Source organism: Callithrix jacchus, chromosome 3, assembly GCF_049354715.1.
Source record: "Callithrix jacchus isolate 240 chromosome 3, calJac240_pri, whole genome shotgun sequence".
Taxonomy (NCBI): domain Eukaryota; kingdom Metazoa; phylum Chordata; class Mammalia; order Primates; family Cebidae; genus Callithrix; species Callithrix jacchus.
This window is the reverse complement of record NC_133504.1, coordinates 21,374,075-21,380,248: the sequence shown is the minus strand read 5'-3', so window position 1 is coordinate 21,380,248 and position 6,174 is coordinate 21,374,075. Positions and strand designations below refer to the sequence as shown.

Genomic DNA, 6,174 nt, shown 5'->3' with positions numbered 1-6,174 from the left:
AGAAAGGTCCTGCCCTGTCCTTGTGGAGAGGTTATTTAATGATTTGGCGTCATGAAACTTGACCAGGTTTATCTGGCTTAATGCCACGTTTATAGCAGGAGACTGCTTTTTGTTTCCTCCCTTAACCATCAGGGCTGGTTTTGGGAGGAATGAGTAAACAAAAGAAATAAGTGTTCTATTTAAAGCACTAATTTTATGTTGGTAAATGTAAGAATTTTTTAAAAATTATTTATTTATTTATTTGAGATAGGTTCTCACTCTTGTGGCCCAGGCTGGAATGCAATGGCACAATCTCTGCTCACTGCAACGCCTGTCTCCTGGGTACAAGCGATTCTCCTGACTCTGCCTCCTGAGTAACTGGGACTACAGGCGGGTGCCACTTCTGGTCTTGAACTCCTAACCTTGTGATCCACCCGCCTTGGCCTCCCAAAGTGCTGGGATTACAGGTGTGAGCCACTGTGCCTGGCCAAAAAAAATTTTTTTTTAAGTGTATAGTTGCCAGGCATGGTGGCTCATGCCTGTAATCCTAGCACTTAGGGAGGCCAAGGTGAGAGGATCCCTTGAGCTCAGGAGTTCGAGACCATGCTGGACAACATAGCAAATCACCATCTGTATAAAAAAACAAGAATTAGCCAGGTGTGGTGGTGCATGCCTGAGGTCCAAGCTACTCAGAAGGCTGAGGTAGGAGGATCGCTTGAGCCTGGGAGGTGGAGGTTGCAGTGAGCTGAGATCATGCCACTGCACTCTAACCTGGATGACAGAGTGAGAACCCTGTCTCAAAACAAAAGTGTACAATTTTGTATGTATATTTTATGATACCTATATAGTAACAATTTTTTGTATATTTTATATTACATATTTTTATGATACCGATATAGTAAAAATTGTAAAAAGTATTTATCTAAGAAAACTTGAAAGAGATGGCAGTGGGAAAAGTCATTTTGAAGAGCTACTGGTGTCACAGATGCTCCCCCATGATTTTCTGTTTCTCACACTTTTCAAAATGTGGTGTCATTATGCCTGTAAGGAGTTTTGAAAGCACAGGAGTCAGGGAGAACAAATAAATGCAACTAGTCTACTTTATGATTAAAAATGAAAGAGAGAAGAGAAGTAGGGGTAGGGTGGGACAAGGAGAGATAGAGCAAAAAGGAGAAAGTGGAATTAGATATTCTCAAGTATTATCAGATTGTCAGAAAAGAAAACAACCCTGGTGTCATGTCTTGAAAAATTTTTAACTCTCGACTTTTTTTTTTTTTTTTTTTTGAGATGGAGTTTTGCTCTTGTCGCCCAGGCTGCAGTACAGTGGTGCGATCTGGGCTCACTGCAACCTCCGCCTCCCTGGTTTGAGTGATTCTCCTGCCTCAGCCTCCCGAGGAGCTGGGATTACAGGCATGTGCCACCACATCCAGTTAATTTTTTATAGAGATGGGGTTTCACCATGTTAGCCAGGCTGGTCTCAAACTCCTGACCTCAGGTGATCCGCCCGCCTCAGACTCCCAAAGTGCTGGGATTACAGGCGTGAGCCACCGCGCCCTGCTAACTTTGACATTTTCGTCTTGAAGTAGTAGAGGATTTTTGTGCTTATCTTTAGTTTATGAATGAGTGGTGTTTGTGTCAACATGTTAAACAATGGAATTAAAACAAATGTATTCTTCTTTTCTTCAGGGGAACTGTGTGAAATGCCGGATACCTTCAGGCATGAAGCCACTGCTTCTCAGAGAACGGCTCCAGGTTTGAGCTTACAGGGCTGTTTGGGAGAGGTGCCCACGTTCTCTATTTGTCTAAGACAGAATTAGGTTACACAAACAGCAAAGACACATAAAAGAAACCCCTTTCTAGGTTCGAAAGGAAGTGAGAAAAAATTGGTATAAATAAGAAACCTCTTTTTTTTTTATTGTACTTTAGGTTCTGGGGTACATGTGCAGATCATGCAAAATTGTTGCATAGGTGCTTTTTAAACACATTAAAGTCTCCCTTTCTCAGCCTTTTTTTTTTTTACACAGGGTCTTGCTCTGTCACCCAGGCTGGAGTGCAGTAGCACAATCTTTGCTGACTGCAACTTCCACCTCCTAGGTTCAAGCGATTCTCCTGCCTCAGCCTCCTGAGTAGCTGGGGCTACAGTCATGCACCATCACACCAGGCAAATTTTTGTATTTTTAGTAGAGACGGGATTTCACCATGTTGGCCAGGCTGGTCTCGAACTCCTGACCTCAGGTAATCCACCCACCTTGGCCTTCCAAAGTGCTGGGATCAGAGGCATGAGCCACTGTGCCCAGCCTGGTTTCAGACTTTATGTAAATATATTGTCTCAGGAAATGTTTTCATTAGAAATTTAAAAAATATGCAACACCTATAATATACCAACAAATATATATATATTTAGTTGACTAAGGTATTCACATATGAATTGCAAGAGGACTTCATTTAAACCATACAAGAAACAATTAATCAGATTAATTCAATAGGAGTTAGAGCTGGATTGACCTTTACAAATTGTCTAGACCAGCGCTGTCCTGTACAACTTTGATGGAAATGTTCTATCTCTGTACTGCCAGTGCCGTAGCCACTAGCTTCATGTACGTACTTGAAATGTAGCTGGTGTGATTGAGGAACTGAAGTTTTAATTTAACTTAATTTCCATTAAGCAGCCACACATGGCGAGTGCTGTGTTGGAAGTCTTGATCTAGACTATCGCGTTTATTTAGCAGATAAGGAAATCAAGAGAGAAGCTGAGAAGCTCAAGACAGCTGTCTGATACAGCATTAATAGTTTCAACCAATTTTCATGAGATTAGGGGAAAGAAGGAAGACAAATAAATTGGATATGTTAGTGTTCTGAGACTGTTCCCTTATTCAACTTTTGTTTTAAATCCCTTGAAATGCCCAGAAACCACCCATGTGGTGGGCTGATGAGTAAGATGCATAAGATTACCCAAGTTGATTTTATCCCTCAAATCCACTCTGATTCTCACACTACACATTTAGAAAGCTCTTCATAGTTTTCAAATCATGTTCATCTATACAGTTTTCTCTCATTTTCTCTTTTTTTTTTTGAGACAGAGTCTTGCACTGCGGCCCGGGCTGGAGTGCAGTGGCTCACTGCAACCTCCGCCTCCCGGGTTCAAGCGATTCTCCTGCCTCAGCCTCCTGAGTAGCTGGGATTACAGATGCCCATCACCACACCCAGCTAATCTTTTCTATTTTTAGTAGAGATGGGGTTTCACCATTTTGGCCAGGCTGGTCTCAAACTCCTGACCTCATGATTCACCCACCTCAGCCTCCCAAAGTGCTGGTATTACAGGCATGAGCCACCGCTCCCAGCCTCATTTGCGCTTTTCAACATCGATGTCATGTTGGAAGAGAAAATATCACCCCTACCCTACACGTGAGCTTCCGACAGGCCACACGAGCTGCCCAGGTTCAGGTGACTAGCAAGTGCAGCTGCGGGGGAAGCTTTTGACGCTTAGTTCAGCCTCTTTCTGTTACACTTGGCTGCCTTTTATCTAAGTCCCTAAGAAGTGTTAAGACGTTGGAACCTGCCTTCATATTTAGGGTGAATTAGGAAAGCCTGCAGAGCAGAAGTATCTTCCACAACACCTTCTTGTCTAGTGGAAGCAAAGACTCCAGAATCAAAGAGATATGGGGTTGGTAAGAGTCTGCCAAACTTACAGGTATAATTGGACAAGTTACTTAGCCTCTTTTAAACATCATTTTCCATGTTGGCAAAATGAGGATAATCGTGGTACCTACAAGACTTCTTGTGCAGATTAAATAATTCAAGTAGAGTGCTTTGTGCAGTACTTGTTAGCAATAATTATGGATATTAATATAGAAAGAAGTAAATCGTGTTTTGATTGCTTCCTGGGCCTATTTTTTGATTCAGAACTAGAAAACTTTGTTGTTTTAGAATGCTTCTGAATCTTTTAGCCTTCTCACCAAATTATTCCCTCCCTCTACAGTTTCCGATTCTCCTTCTCCCACTACCATACCATCAAGAAAGTGGGGCAGAGCGCAGTGGCTCATGCCTGTAATAGCAGCACTTTGGGAGGCTGATGCAGATGGATCACGAGGTCAAGAGATCAAGACCATCCTGGCTAACACAGTGAATCCCCATATCTACGAAAAATACAAAACTTAGCTGGGCGTTGTGACATGTGCCTGTAGTCCCAGCTTCTCAGGAGGCTGAGACAGGAGAATCACTTGAATGTGGCAAGCGGAGGTTGCAGTGAGCTGAGATCCTGCCACTGCACTCCAGCCTGGGCGAGAAAGCAAGACTCCATCTCAAAAAAAAAAAAAGAAAAAAAATGGAATTGAGTTTCCACCCCAGAAATTTCTCTTTCGTTGTTGTAAACTTTGTAGGGCTCCAGGGGAAAGGGTGAGGTCTGTGAGGTTTCAGAACCATTGACAGGTCCCCTGAAGTCCGTGGCATCACGGGAACAACAGTATAAAGCTGCATGCCCAATTCAAAGGAGCGTATTTTGAAAGTTTTCTAAAATTAAACCTTTTCTCTCCATGAAAAGATTTGTTTTTTCTCACAGACCTCCTATCCTTATCACTATAAAAATTGAGCCAGTTTCTGGCTGTGCCATGCTCAAAGTCAGGTTCCAGCCCCTGCTGAGAGCTTAGGGGAGTGGGTAGACGTGGGGCAGGGAGCTGGAAGAACACTCAGTAGACAGCAGGTGGATGAAACATGGCTTTGTTCAGCAGCAGCGTTCCCAGCTTTCTCACACTAGCTCTCTCACGCTGTCTGCCCTGTCTCGGTTGCTTAGCCCAGCAGCTCCCACACGCAGAGCTGCACAGCCGGCTCTCCCTTGCCTTCAGGGTCAGCAGCTTAACTCTTTCTCTGTCTGGACACAAGTGAGCTGAGCTGTGTCCTGGCTCTTCCTGTCCATCTACAAAGACGGACAGCTCTGGCTCTCTCTCTCTCTTTCTCTGGGTGCCAGCACACCTGTAGAGTGTCAGCAGGGCAATTATACCTTTTAGAGACAATACTGACTTAGAGCGAAGGGATGGCCTTCCCATGTTATGGCTACATGGCTGTGATAACAAGTGGAGTTAGACGCCTGCACTCTTAACTCCCTGAGTCACACAAGATGTGACATCCTACCTTGGCCTATCCTTGAGCAAAGCACAGCTATGTTCCTTACAGGCTATTATTAACAAGTCAAAAACTATGCCAGGCACTATAATCACAGCACTTTGGGATGCCAAGGTGGGTGGATCACCTGAGGTCAGGAGTTTTGAGACCAGCCTGACTAACATGGAGAAACCCCGTCTCTACTAAAAACACAAAAAAATTAGCTGGGTGTGGTGACACATGCCTGTAATTCCAGCTACTCAGGAAGCTGAAGCAAGAGAATTGCTTGAACCTGGGAGGCAGAGGTAGCAGTGAGCCGAGATCATACCACTGCACTTCAGCCTGGGCAACAGAGCAAGACTCTGTCTCAAAAAAAAGAAGAAAAAGTCAAAAATAACAGATGCTGATGAGGTTGCAGAGAAAAAGGAACACTTATATGCAATTGGTGGGAATGTAAATTAGTTCAGCCATTATAGAAGACAGTGTGACGATTCTTCAGAGACCTAAAAACAGAAATACCATCCAATCCAGTAATCCCATGACCAGGAATCTACCCAAAGGAATCTAAATCATTCTATCATAAAGACATGTGCATGTGTATGTTCACTGCAGCACTATTCACAATAGAAAAGACATGGAATCAACCTAAATGTCCATCAATGGTAGATCGAATAAAGAAAAAGTGGTATGTATACATCATGGAATACTATGCAGCCAAAAAAAGAACAAGATCATGCCCTGTGCAGGAACATGGATGGAGCTGGAGGCCTTTATCCCTAGCAAACTGACACAGAAACAGAAAACCAAATACTGCACGTTCTCACTTATAAGAGGGAGCTAAATGATGAGAACACATGGACATATACAGGGGAACAATAGACACCGGGGCCTATTCGAGGGTGGAGAGTGGGAGGAGGGAGAGGATCCCAAAAATAACCAATGGGTACTAGGCTTAATCACTGGGTGACAAAATAGTGCACAACAAATCCCCTGACACAAGCGTACTTCTGAACTTAAAATAAAAAATTCTTATTTTAAAATTTGAGCCGTTTTCAGAATGGATAGGAGAAATGAGCCTGAACATAAAGCCTGTCTCCA

General features: G+C 43.4%; 1 long non-coding RNA gene across 1 annotated transcript; it reads left to right on the top strand.

Annotated features, from left to right (window-relative positions):
* The first annotated feature begins 1,663 nt into the window (after positions 1-1,663).
* Positions 1,664-5,758, top strand: LOC144581715 (uncharacterized). Its single transcript, XR_013532818.1, has 2 exons — positions 1,664-1,731; positions 3,959-5,758. It is a non-coding gene; the product is annotated as an uncharacterized LOC144581715 (long non-coding RNA).
* Positions 5,759-6,174: the final 416 nt, after the last annotated feature.